The following is a 14,337-nucleotide window of genomic DNA, read 5'->3' as shown; positions in this document are numbered from 1 at the left end:
TTTTTATGGGGAAAAAAAGGTTAATGGTTAGAAACATCAAAATCTAAATACTAATCTATCATCACTGTTTCTGAGAATGAAATTGTGCAGGCGAAAGTAGACCTTTTAAATATTACCAAGGGAGCCTGGTAAAATAGAAAGGATGGTTAACTTGGAGTCTGAGGTTCTGGGTTTAAAAAAAAAAAAAAACAACTCTGTGTTGTTGCTATTTGTGTAACCTTGGCTAAGACCCTTAACTGTGTCTCAGTTTCTTCGTGTAAAAAAAAAGGTCCTGAAATAAAGGAACTCTAATATCTTTTTCAGCTTTAAATTCACGATGACACTAAAAGGCTACTAGACATGTCTCTTTCCTCTCCCAACATTTAAAATCTACCTTTTAATAATGTGTTATGGAGCTGCCATATGTATTTTATCTCAACACATATTTTTATCCATACCACCTTTTAAGATGACAATTTTTATAAATTTATTATTCATAACAGTTTTATTATAAGAGAGGACCTATTATAAGGGGCAGAGGAAGGTATAAGAAAAATGAAAGTGATATAAAAATAAAAAGATATCAACATAATTTTAAAATAATTCCAGTTTTATTTAGAATTTAATATGCAAGGATTAAACAGCTTTCTTTTTATCAATATGGCTCTTTTTCTTTCTTCTCTTTGAAGATCAGGAAATGGTTGTGCCCAAATGTAAAGGTAATTAGTAGAAGTGATAAGCTTCAAATCTATCTTCTTCAAAATGTAATGTTTTATCTGTACCAGCAGTGGATTTCATAGAATGATGGCATGCTTGGTCTCAACAACATAGCCTTCCAGAATGATAAAAATAAATCATTGATTACTTCATCATAATGGGACAAATCATACCAGAGTTTTCATGCTCTTGTCAGATAGATCATAATTAAGAGAAGCATTGGTTTTTTAAAATTATTTTGTCATCCTTGATCTGTAAGGATGGCCAGTTTATAGATCTTATTGACTCAGATCAGCGTATTAACTTGGTCCATTAAGAACATGACATAGGTGGAATGAGACTACCTTAAGTGGGTCTTAGTGGGTTTTATGAGAAAGCTTTTGATGATGCATTGGTTGGTGATGTATTTGTAATCCTTACCTTTTGTCACCCCAATGATATCAGTCATCTTGTCCTGCTCAAATACCACTTCTTCTCCAGCTTCTTTTGGGATCATGATGCACCTTGGATTTCCATCAGTGAGATTTCTACCTTAGGGAGAACAGACATATATGGGGTATGGGCAATGATTTGCATCATCTGGTAGTATTTCTTTCATTTGTTACAATATTTGTCAAGCTCTTAATTGCTATCATTATCCTAGTCATTCCTTATAGTACCTGATGAAGATCTTGGATTTGTACCAAGAATAACAGAACCACTTCATGTGCTCATCACTGATAGGCTCAGCAAAGATGGTTTTGAGCCCTTGAACACAATGCCTACATGATCATCAGTGCATTTCCATAATAAGGTCTACCTCAACTATTTCTTTCTTATACACACTGGAGACAGAACTGTCTACCAAATGAAGCTACTCCAATGTTGTAGCTTAAGAAGGCTGTAATTTTAGTAGGGTCATCACTGGAAATTATTCCCCTTCTCTGGTGTCTGCTGATTCATTTCCAAAGAAGGAAGACCAAAAATTCAAGTTTGGTTGCAAAGAACTTCCAGTTGTAAGTGCATTTTTAAAAAGAAAATTAAGCAAGCTATGTACAAGATAAATAGAAAATCATTAAGAGAGGGTAGATAGAATTTTTTAAACTTGGAAAGACTTCCTGTAGAAGATAATTTACCTAAAGGAAGCCAGTAGATGGAGACATAGAGAGATATTGACAGAGAGAGAGAGAAATGGAGGGGGGGGACAAAGGGACAGAGAGAGAGACAGAAGGACAGAGAGAGATAGAGACAGATACACAGAAGGAGAGAGGGACGGAGACAGAGACACAGAGAGATAGAGACAAAGACATAGAGAGAGAGAAAGACAGAGAGAGAGAGACTGAAGGACAGAGGGACACAAAGAAAGAGACACACACAGAAAGAGCCCACAAAGCCAGAGGAGATGGAGGGAGAGAGAAAGAGCCCACAGAGACAGAATAGCAGTAGTGAAATAAGGAGAAAATATAGGTGAGTTGTGTTCAGTAGAGAATATTAAGACCTGTTTGTTAATGCCCAGATGGCTTGTGCAGGGAGAAAAATGTTGTGGAATATGAAGAATATGGGTGTTAGTGTAAGGCAGAAGCTGGTGATTCTCTGATCCCAGAGGACGTGTGCAACTCTAACTTTTAGTGTGTTCCCATAAAATTATATGTGTTTTGGAAACAATTTTGAGAGATTTCTAATAGATATAACTGAATGCACTGTGTTGAAATTTCTTTTCATCACTCATCTAGAAGGCTGGGTTTTTATCCCAAAAATTTGCATTTTAACAGGATTCCAAGTCTATGGTGCACTGAGCATTTGGGATCTTTATCCAGATATATCAACTCTGTATCCTAGTATCTAGCTGTCTTCAAAACTCAGCTAAAGCACCATGACTTAGTTGAGTTTTTCCTGACTCCTCTCCAATGTTGAAATTATTTCAACTCTACTTGATACTCTCTTACTTGAGTATATGTTGTAACCACTCTCCCAAATGACCACCCGACCTCTTACATATAAGATTTTCTCTATATTCCCCCAATTCAGGACTAAACAGTAAATTCATTTTAGTGGTTCAGTGGAATTTACCCATCTTTCCCACTTTACTCAAGTTTCTTAATTTAGGCTTGTTTGGATTTTGTCTTTGTAACCCCTGCTTATGTGTATACATGCTTAATTAATGTTTGTAGAATGAATGTGACTTACTTGTTGATCACATACTAATAGAACAACTTTTCTAGTGCAGGACAACTTTGTTAATGTTAAAAAGGATTATCAGGGCAGCTAGATGGCACAGTGGATAGAGCACCCATTCTGAAGTCAAGAGGACCTGAGTTCAAATTTGACCTCAGACACTTAATATTTCCTGGCTGTGTGACCCTGGGCAAGTCATTTAATACCAATTGCCTCAGGGGGAAAAAAGGATTATCATAGGTAAAGTCAAGAGTTTTTAACCTGATGTCTGTAAACATCTTTTTTGGAAAAAAAAATGTTGATAATTAGGTTTCAGTATAATTGATTTTCTTTGTAACCATATGTATTTTGTTTTATTCATTTAAAAACATCATTTTGAGAAGAATTCTGTAAGCTTTGTCAGACTGCCAGAGATCCATGACATACATAAAGCAGGTTTAGAATCCATGATCTAAATATTTAGGAATTGCTCTCCAAGATTAAAAAAAAAAAAAAGGGGGGACTTCTAAAGGGAAATTCCAGTAACAGTGAACAGGGTACATTAAATGCTTCCCCAAATCAAGCTCTCAACTTTGTAAAGTATCATTCCTGCCTAGGAATCTGCCTCAGGGACCTAATATACAGCAAAAAGTCCTGATCCAAAAAGCCTTATTATAAGATTTTCTATACATCTCCAAATCCAAGGCTAAGCAGTAAATTCATGTTAGTGGTCCACTGGAATTTGTCCATTATTTCCTAATTGATCCAATAAAATGTTTATCAAATCCTGAGAACCAATTCGGAATGAAATGTCTTTTTTTTTTTTTTAAACAAGTCTGTAGACATTTCTATCTTTTCATCTTGTCTTTCTCATTATCAACTTTCAAAGAGGTGAGAAATACAAAGTAGCAGACAAATGAAAGGCCACAGTAGAAAAGAAGAATTAAAGGAGATTGATTTCCTGGCATACTAGTTGGACAAGGGCAATTTTTCAGAAAGGTGGGATCTTTTCGTCAAAATAGGTAGTACGGAAAAGCAACATTTGGTAAAGGAGCTACATTTTTTAAAAATTACTATACCTATGATTTCATCTGTACAGGGAGCTTGCAGGGAATACCCTCCTCTACTAAAACTGCCTTATATTTCCTCTGTAACTATATAAGTTTGCCTGGAGCAATGAAAAGTTATGTGATTTGCCTAAGGCCACCTAGTCAATATGCATCAGCACTGGAGCATCCTGATTGGAAGGCCAGTTCCTAATCCATTATGTTGTACTTCTATACTTTAAACATTTTTGAGATACAGATAAATATGCATAATCTATGCCTATGTATGGATATCCATAGATGTGTGTGCATAACCCAGAGGGGACACACAATCCCCACACTCACATAACTCAGTACTTGCTTTTGTAATTGGGGTCCATAATGGGCAATTGCTAAAATGAGGCTCTATAGAGTATATAGTCTTCTACTATCCATTCCTAAAGTTCATCCCATTACCTCTCATTAAAAATCAACCACTAAACACAATTACCTCTTATGAAAAGTTATTTGCTAAAATGGATACCAAGGATAATGGCTACAAAACATTTCACCCTTAAATCCGAGGCATACTTTCCCAACTAATTCAAGTTGTGGTCTTGGGAAGAGAGGGTGTATATATATATATATATATATATATATATATATATATATAAATGTATATGTGTGTGTGTGTATTTTTTCCCTAGAATATAATCTACATACAAAGAGTATACATATAGGTAAGGAATACATATAACCAGACAACTTGGATCATGAAGAGTCTCAGTGTCCTTGTTTTATCCTTTTAACCCTCATACATTTCATGGAAAGGAATAGTATTTCTGCCAGATAATTCGCTCATCAGGCTTTCCAAGGTTTTGTAGCTTCAACTTGGTCCTTGATTGCCCATGCTAACTCTCTTGAGTCACCAGGAAGCTCTTTTCTTTTTTATATCAGTGGTCCCATTTTTAGCTCTCCCTCAAGGACCTTCTCTCTGTATGTATGATTATTTGGACATTGCATCTTGTTCCCTTATGGGTTAATCTTAACCATGACTTTAAATTTCTCCAATTAATGAACTCCCATACAAGTATATAAGGGGCCTTTTTCCAGTTGAGTAATTTTGATTCAAAATGCCAAGTCCAAAGAGGGGAACGGAGAAAGGAATCTCTTCTCCCACCAAGAAAAAGTTCCTTTCAGAGGCCAAGTTTTCCTTTACTTCTCTCTCCTGGCCTCAACTACATGGACAGTTCAAAATTGAGCCTTTTAATGGCCTTCAGGGGCATGGCTGATTTTCTGCTTAGCCGACTATGGTCCCCGTTATGATTTACACGGGGGACCTGATCACAATACAGTCATTTTAACATATTCCCACATGAAAACCTCATCACTCTTGGTTAAATCCTGTAATAAAAACAACAAAATTTGAAGAGGCAGAAAATCACATCCCTTTCCATCTATAATATATAGAATACATGCAATTATGCAAATAGAGTTTAAAGAGAAGATTTTTTGTTCCCAGAGGAAAATTCAACACAGGGGTTAAATAGAGTAAAGTTTATATCCACATTATTTTCTTTAAGAAGTGACTTTAACTTCACTTGGCATAGAGAGGGGTATACTGGGAAGCTATATATGTGGTAAATAAAAAGGCAATGGTGGGTGGTGGAGTAGATTGGAAGAGAATTAGTTCTAAGAGGATAACTGGGTGAAAAGAGAAAAATCAGAAAATATATCTGTAGAAACAGAAAGCAGAAAAATGAAGTGTGTAGGAAGCCAGACATTTGTTCTTACCTACAATGTCATCAACAGCCTAGCAATTGGGTACCAGTGTTTTTAGGTTGTGTCTATATAATTCCAAAATAGCAGGTCAAGCCAGGCAATGTACCAAACAATCATCTTATTCATTGAAAACTGGGAGAAGGGGAAAGGTCAAATCTGTTATTTGCCATAGTAAAAGTCAAAAAGGCAAAATAAGTTTTCTGGCTGATTGTTTTGCCAGTTATTTTGAAGTCTTGTAGATACAGACCCAAAAAAATGTTGAAATAAACCATGGAGGAGAGATTAGTGAAAAAGGATTCTTAGTAAAACTTTTAACTACTTTATGAAATAATTTTATTTTAACTAGGCTTGAATCTCTAAATTTTGTTTATGATAGAATTAGACATCAAAAGTAGAAATGTGCAATTCACAAGTTACTTATTCTGAAAATTTTGAATTTCAGGCAAGAGTGTGCCAATAAAGGTTTAATACCCAACTCTCTGGGAAAGAATGAATGCATAGAACACTTTAAAGTTTAATCTGCATTATCAATATTTTCTCTATCATTTTCTTAAATCTTGATAATTAACAAAACAATAAATCAAGCCAGGATTTATAGCATTTGCTGATTTCTGAAGTACAACAATTCACACTGAAAATTTTAGAATCCCTCAGATCCTGCTGGCCCCATAACACCCTTGTTTAGAGCTCTCAACTATGTTTCTAGTTCTGTTTCCTAGTCACCTTTAGTATTCTACATTGCAATCAATGTTTTTCTTGATCTTTCCTTTTTATCCATGAATTCACATGTTCCATTCCAACCTGACTTGTTAAAATCTTCCATTTCTTTAAATGAAAGAAGCTTGAGAATCCTCTCTCAAGTTATCCCTTTTCCTCTTTGCTGAAAGTGATTTCTATCTTCATATTTTATAACATGATAAAAAGAAATATTGTGTCTCTGTTGTTACACTTTATTTTAGTGTCATACATGTATTTGTTTAATGCTCTTTTGTATTTTGAGATTGTAAGGGATAGTTAGATGGCATAGTGAATAAAGGACCTGCCCTGGAGTCAGGAGGACCTGAATTCAAATCCAGTGTCAAACACTTAATCAGCTACATGACAAGTCATTGAACCCCAATTGCCTCTCAATATAAAAAAGAGAGAGATTGTAAACTCCATAAGTCAGCAGCTATATAATTTTTAGTCTTTTTAGTTCCTATGCCTAGTACCATCCATTGTATATTTTTCATTACTTTTTGAGGAATAGGGTTGGGTTCAGGAAAATATGTAATTTCTCTATTTCAGGGAATTAAAAATGAAGGAATTATATAATCAACAACTGTTCTGAAAATTATAATCTTAGAACAAGGGTTATTAATCTTGGAGGGAGAGGGGCAGAATGAAGCCCCTAGACATCTCTCTATACTGTTTTGAAATGCACGAAATAAAATACATAGGATTAAAAAGGATGTCAATTATATTGAGATATAGTTTAAAATATTTTGAAAAAGTTCATAGTCCACAGGCAAAGAAACCGTCTTTTTAAAAAATTAAACTGAATACAAAATTAAAAAAAAATCAGAAGAGACAGAAAGATAGAAAAGGAAGATTTTGAAAAAATAAGTAATTAAAAAATCACAATGTCATGTTCTCAGCAGAATATCAGGGAAAATTCAAGATATATGAAAATAAATTTCCATTTCAAGAAAGCACATATAATAATAGAAGAAATTATTTTCATGAGTGTCCATCTTTCCTTTGAGAAGTCCTGTCTTAAAAGACTGTGTAGATGCACTCTCAGATTATCACTTACCTTTGGTCACTAACTCAGCGTATATAAGAAGCAATTTTAAATTAGGTCTTCTTAATTATGAGGCAAATTCTCTGTCCACTCTCCCCATGTTCCTCTTCACACAATATGTGTATAATACAGCATGTCCCAAAATTCTGAGTGCAGCTTTAAGCTATTAACCTATACAAGGTATATGGGGTTTTTTGCTTGTTGACTTGATCTGTTAAGTACAGTCTTCACTTGTTTTGTCATATAATAATAACAGGGGCATCTAGGTGGCTCAGGGGATAGAATGCTGGAATAGGAGTAAGGAAGGCTTTAGATCAACTCCAATCTCAGATACTTACTAGTTGTATGACCCTAGGAAAGTCATTTAACCTTCTTTGCCTCCTCATTGTAAAATGAGCTGGAGAAGGAAATGGCAAATCACCCCAGTGTCTCTGCCAAGAAAACCCCAAATGAGATCATGGAAAGTCAGACACGACTGAAATGCCTGAACAAAAAACAACAATGAAATGATAGTTGGCATTGATATAGATCTTTACAATTTGCAAACCATTTCACATATATTATCTCACCTGGCACTCATAACTGCCCTGGTAAGTAGATGTTTATTTGTTTTTTAATCAAGTCCATTTTATAGATGGGGAAGTTGAAACTATGAGGGGCTGAGTGGTGAAATAGTCCAAGGATTGGTAAGTATCAGAAGTAGGGTTTCACTTCGATTTTCTTGATTCCATAGTGTGCAATATGCTAGGTCATGATACCTCACCCAAATCACATAATCTTGTCTAGGAAAAGATCTTAGAGATCATCGAATCAACTGCTGTCCTTTTATAAATAAGGAAGCTGAGACCCAGAGAGTCTAAGCATCTTTAATCCAGGCACTCTAACTTCAAATCCAATCTTCTTTTTATTCTGCCATGTTGCCTTGCTTGTTCAGTGAGGATATTCCATCTGTTTCACAGCACCTATCACAGAGCTCAGCACTCCAGGACTGTCCATTGAATTGAATTTCAGGAAAGAATTCTTCCTGGCTTCCTCCAAGGCCCCATCTTCTAAAATGCTGTCTTCTAAAAAAAAGTTTTTTCCCAATCCTTTTTATTTCTAGTGCCTTCCTTTTGATGATTATTTCCAACTTATCTTTTATAGCACTTGGTTACATGATGTCTCCCCTTTGGACTGTGAGCTCTCTGAGAGGAGGAATTGTCTTTTATCTGTGTTCTTCTAGTGCTTAGCACAGTGGCTGGAACATATTAAGGGCTTAATAAATGTTTAAAATAAATAATTTTAAATAAATGTTTATTGTGAATGAGAAACTGTGGATTGAACTTTCATTAGATAGATTTTTTGGTTGTTTTTATTTTATTTATTTATTTATTTATTTTGGTGAGGCAATTGAGCTTAAATGACTTGCCCAGTGTCACACAATTACTAAGTGTCAAGTGTCTGAGTCCACTTTTGAACTGAGGTCTTCCTGATTCCAGGGCCAGTGCTCTATTCATTGCTTTAAAAAAAAAATAAAAAAAGCTATTTTTGCTTTCAAGATAACCAGCTGCATAAAGGAAAGTCAGACAGAAAGGAGTCCAGCAGCAATTTTTACTCTTGATCAAGGTAATGTAAATGCAGATACCTAGCAGTAAAAACTTCCATTGTTGATCAGAAACTGCCTTTTACTAGCTGATCTGTACCCACTCCAAACTGATCTGTGCCCACTCCAAATTCTTCTATGTCCTCATTACTTCTTCTTTTTCTCCTTCTCCTTCTTTTCTTCTTTCTCCTTCTTTTTCTTCTCCTCTTTCTCTTCCTCCTCTTCCTATGTCTCTGTCTCTCTGTCTCTGTCTCTCTTCTTTTCTCTCTGTCTCTGTCTCTCTCTCTGTCTCTGTCTCTCTCTTTTCTCTTCTTTTCTTTCTCTGTCTCTCTCTCTCTTTTCCTCTCCTTCCTTCTCTCTGTCTCTTTGTCTATGTCTGTGTCTCTGAATCTATCTCTGTCTCTGTCTCTCCTCTCTCGCTTTTCTTGGAACAGGCATTTTAGAGGTTCTTTGAACTTTCGAACCATTCTTGGCAGTGTGGAAAATGAGATGAATTTAAACCTTACAATGCAATCTCTTGGGCAGGAGCTGTGTCTTATTCTGGCTGATTCACTGATGAAATATGCTACTGAAGTTCAATGAATAATTTGCCATGTATGGTTCTGAATCTAGGAAAATACCCTTCCTGTTCTAGGGAAATTGCTGAATTATTAGACTGTAAGGCAAATTTGATGGACAATTATGAAAGAAGTGAACTCTTTTTAAGTGATCATTTTATTTGAGATTCCCTAAATTCTTTTTTATCACTTCTATCTCATTCTTTGCCTTAAAAATAGCAACATTTCTAATTTGATGCCTTTAATCATCATGATGTGAAGTCATCCCCATGGATTAGCATATGTTCTTACACATGCTAAAGCCACAGCTATAGGAAACCCAGAAAAGAAAGTTCTTCTAACAGAAGGCCTTGGCCTTGTCAAATGACTCAGTGTTACAAAGTGATTCAATATTATAGAAGAGTCCTTGCCATCTGCCTTGAGGCTACACCCCAAGGCCCATCTTTCTATATGAACTACAGCTGATACCTTCCATATGTGTTTTCTGCTCCATTATAATGTGAATTCCTTAAGGAAAGAGACTGTCTTATTTTCCTCACTGTATTCTCAACATTTAGCCCTGTGTTCTTTGCATATAGTAAATACTCAATAAATAGTGATATTTTTATTCCTTCTTTTATTTTTTTTCTTTTTTTCTCCCATACACTTCCCTCCTCCCAATAATCAAAAGTTCCAAAAGAATTGATGAATTGTAACTATAAAATAAGAAAGCTTTTTTCTCCCACAAATAAAATTTATTCATTCAGTGAATATTATCCAGTTCAAGGTAAAGAGCCTGGAAGGACAAACCTTATTTCAATGGGGGGTGCAATAACTAAAACATTTATGGAATACTTCTACTGCAATTATCCTCTGAGTTGTCTCATATTTCTCCAACTCTCTTCATTGAGGGACGAGCATTTGTTCTTTAAAAATGGGTTGGGTTTTTGGTGATGATTAAAATGTTACTCAGAATGCTCAATCTGGTAAATAAGTTTGTTGATCCATTTGGGTGATTTTATCCTTATTCTATGATGAAATGGACTTTAAATGAAGAAAGTAAATTGAGAAGATCCATAAACTAAGGTGAATTCTCATCTCCCTCCATCCTCTTGTTTACAATGTTCCCCTTTTCCTTCATATATTTATGCTACTCCTCCTATTTTGAGAAGTAGTACTTCTTACCCCAGTATAACCATAGATCTGGTCCTCTGGTCCTCAAAACTTCAACTCTATCATTTAGATCTAGCTCTCATTTCCCTCCCTGATTGCCATAATTCTTGGTCTTCCTGTTGTCCTCTGAATTCCTTTAGCATTAATTGTACCGCTCATTAGCATTTAACATATATAGTAAACCTTTTCAATTGCCCCTTTTTTTCTTTTTTTTTTTATTATAGCTTTTTATTTACCAGATATATGCATTGACAATTGCAAAACCTTTTGTTCCAATTTTTCTCCTTCCCCCCACCCCTTCCCCCAAATGGAAGGTTGACCAATACATGTTAAATATATTAAGGTATATGTTAAATGCAATATATGTATACATGTCCATACAGTTATTTTGCTGCACAGAAAGAAACGGACTTTGAAATAATGTAAAATTAACCTGTGAAGGAAATCCAAAATGCAGGCGGACAAAAATAGAGGGATTGAGAATTCTATGTAGAGGTTTATAGTCATCTCCCAGAGTTCTTTCTCTGGGTGTAACTGGTTCAGTTCATTAGTGCTCTATTGGAACTGATTTGGTTCATCTCATTGTTGTAGAGGGCCATGTCCATCAGAAATGATCATCATATGGTATTGTGGTTGAAATATATAATAATCTCTGGTCCTGCTCATTTCACTTTGCATCAGTTCATGCAAGTCTCTCCAGGCCTTTCTGAAATCCTCCTGCTGGTCATTTCTTAGAGAACAATAATATTCCATAATATTCATATACCACAATTTAATTTATCCACTCATTTTCCAGTTTCTGGCCACTACAAAAAAGACTGACACAGACATTCTTGCACATAAAGATCCCTTTCCCTTCTTTAAGATCTCTTTGGGATATAAGCCCAGTAATATCACTGATGGATCAAAGGGTGTGAACAGTTTGATAACTTTTTGACCATACTTCCAAATCATTCTCCAGAATGGATGGATGTGTTCACAATTCCACCAACAATGTTTCAGTGTCTCAGTTTTTCCAGATCCCCTCCAACATTCTGCATTATCTTTCCCTGTCATTCTAACCAATCTGACAGGTGTGTAGTGGTATCTCAGAGTTGTCTTAATTTGTATTTCTCTGATTAATAATGACTTAGAGCATTTTTTCATATGGGTAGAAATAGTTTCAGTTTTTTTATCTGAGAATTGTCTGTTCATATACTTTGACTATTTATTAATCGGAAAATGAATTGCCCCTTTTTTTCAACCAAACATCATTTTATGATTGTAGGGAACTCCCATTGACAAAATTCCCTTTACCAGTGAATGTTGACATCTGCTTTCTGATTCATAGTACTATACATTATCAAGAGCAATGAATACTTCCCTTTTATAACTTGTCCAGTGTCACACAAATCATAGAATGATCTGTCAAAGATGGGGTTAAACATAGGTTTTCCTGAACCCTGATACAAACCCTGAGAATCTTGGCTTTCTATCCACTAAACCAAACTGTATCTTAGCATATAAACTAGGCTTCTATTATCTATTTTATATCAAGAATTTTTAACCTTTTTCATGTTTGTGGAATTCTATGCATTTTTCATGAATTTAAAAACATTCTTAAATGTCTATAGATTTTACCTGACTGCCCCAAGTTCCATTTTGTGTCATTCATCTTAACCCTGTATGTGTGTGTCAGTCCAATAAAAACTAAAACCCATTTTCAGAATAATGTTTTTAAATGTATCAAATAAAATGCATAGAACTGCAAAGGAAAGTAATTATAACAAAAACAGTTACCCCAGTTTTGAAAGTTTATGTTTCTCCATATATATTTCTTGTCCTAACATTATCTCCCAAGTAAAATTGGAAGCTTTCTTGAGAATTTGGTATCAGAGTATCATCTATTTCTAATACTGAACACAGTATCTTAAACATAGTAAGTTCTCCATAAATATTTGTGGATAATGATAATGATTAATGGGTTAGTCCAAAGTTATCTAAGAAGGGAAGAGCTGGATGGAACTAATAATATTTGACATTCACATAATGGTTTAATGTTTGCAAAACTCTTTATATAAAATATCTTAAGTGAAACTCACAATAAACCCTGTGAGGTAAAGTATTTATCCCCATTTTTAGATAAAGAATATATCTTAGAAAGGTTTATTAACTTGCTTAGGATGCCACTGCATCTGATTCCAGATAATCCTAATTCCAGATCTGACATTCTGATGCTACTCTGGTCTACTGATACCCAAGCTAGTGTTTATTTAATTTTATTTTTACATTATATCTCATTACTTCCTATATGTAATTCATATCCCTTAGTTTTGGGAAATGATTTAATTGTTCATCTGCACAGTGTAGACTTCATTTATTTATAGCTACTCCCCATGTCTGTATTTCAAGATGATAGAAAAATAAAGCAAGGCAAAAACCAGATGTAAGCACAGCTATCACCATTGAGTTTGCAATTATGCATTGCACCTCAGGAGAGAAATGAACTAAAGAACATTTTGGAGCTCATTTTAATTCAATTTCAACTACTTACATGAAGCTGTTTTCTTCCCTTAAAGGGTACATGGGCCAAAAGATCGCTCACACATCCAGCACTGTAAAATGTCACTGAAGCAGAATTTCGCAAGTGGCTGCTGTCTGTAGGGAAGCAGCTGGCAGACCATGCTGTCACAGGGCCAGGACAAGGTCTGAAGCAAAGGGCTCATGTGTTCAGCAGGGAGGCTAGACAGAGCTGCTGGATGTGTTGTCCAGAAAACAGCACACGTTGGACAGCAGCTTAGCTCTAGGTCACAGCTGTATCTGTTCCCTCAGCGGTCACTGTGATATTATGGTCTAGACTAATGTTATATGAGTGCATTTGTATGTACATGTACACACACACACAATACATAAATACATGCATCAGAATCAAGGTTACCTAATGGTTAGCTTACAGGTAAAAAGAATAGGAATGAGGACTGACCCTGTCACTTCTTACTTTTATGATTTTGGAGTTATTTAACCTCTTAGGGCCTGAATTTTTTGGATCAGATGGCCTCTATGATCCTTTCTAGCCTTAAATGTGTGATGTTGTCTGTAACATATACTGACTGGTCAACTTTGGCCAAGTCACTTAACTCATCAGTGGCAATCCTCCAGGACTAAAGTTTGTAGGATAATTGTCAATATACAGGGGCAGAGTTTCCTCACAAAAGTTCCATGTAGCAACTGAGTTTGAATAAAAAAACCCTAAAAACAAAAACCCTTAAAGTATATACTTATAATGTATATACATATATACACAGATTATATCTGTACTGTGTATGTATATGTGTATTCATATATGCATATATGTGCTATGCATACTTTTTATTTTAAAAAATGGAATATTATACTAATATCTCACATTATGGAGCCCTTTAAGGGATCAAAAATATTTTTCTTACAACCATCTTTGGAGTTCTTGTACTTGTTAGGTTGTTTCAGTCATATCTGATTCTTCATGCCCCGTTTTGTAGTTTTCTTGGCAAAGATCCTTGAGCAGTTTGCCATTTCCTTCTCCTGCTTATTTTACAGATAAGGAACCTGAGGCACATAGGATTAAGTGACTTGCCCAGGATCACACACATAATAAGTATCTGAAACAGG

The 14,337-nt window shown here is 35.2% G+C and overlaps 1 long non-coding RNA gene across 2 annotated transcripts; it reads right to left on the bottom strand.

Moving 5' to 3' along the window:
* Positions 1–599: 599 nt before the first annotated feature.
* LOC141544784 (uncharacterized) lies at positions 600–13,377 on the bottom strand. 2 transcript variants are annotated; one of them, XR_012482799.1, is made up of 3 exons: positions 13,244–13,377; positions 1,117–1,227; positions 600–811 (listed from the first exon to the last, which is right to left on the bottom strand). It is a non-coding gene; the product is annotated as an uncharacterized LOC141544784 (long non-coding RNA). The 2 variants fall into 2 exon arrangements; XR_012482798.1 differs by having other exon boundaries at positions 1,117–1,223.
* Positions 13,378–14,337: the final 960 nt, after the last annotated feature.

This window comes from Sminthopsis crassicaudata, chromosome 5, assembly GCF_048593235.1.
Source record: "Sminthopsis crassicaudata isolate SCR6 chromosome 5, ASM4859323v1, whole genome shotgun sequence".
NCBI classification, from domain to species: domain Eukaryota; kingdom Metazoa; phylum Chordata; class Mammalia; order Dasyuromorphia; family Dasyuridae; genus Sminthopsis; species Sminthopsis crassicaudata.
This window is presented reverse-complemented; position numbering and strand designations above follow the sequence as displayed.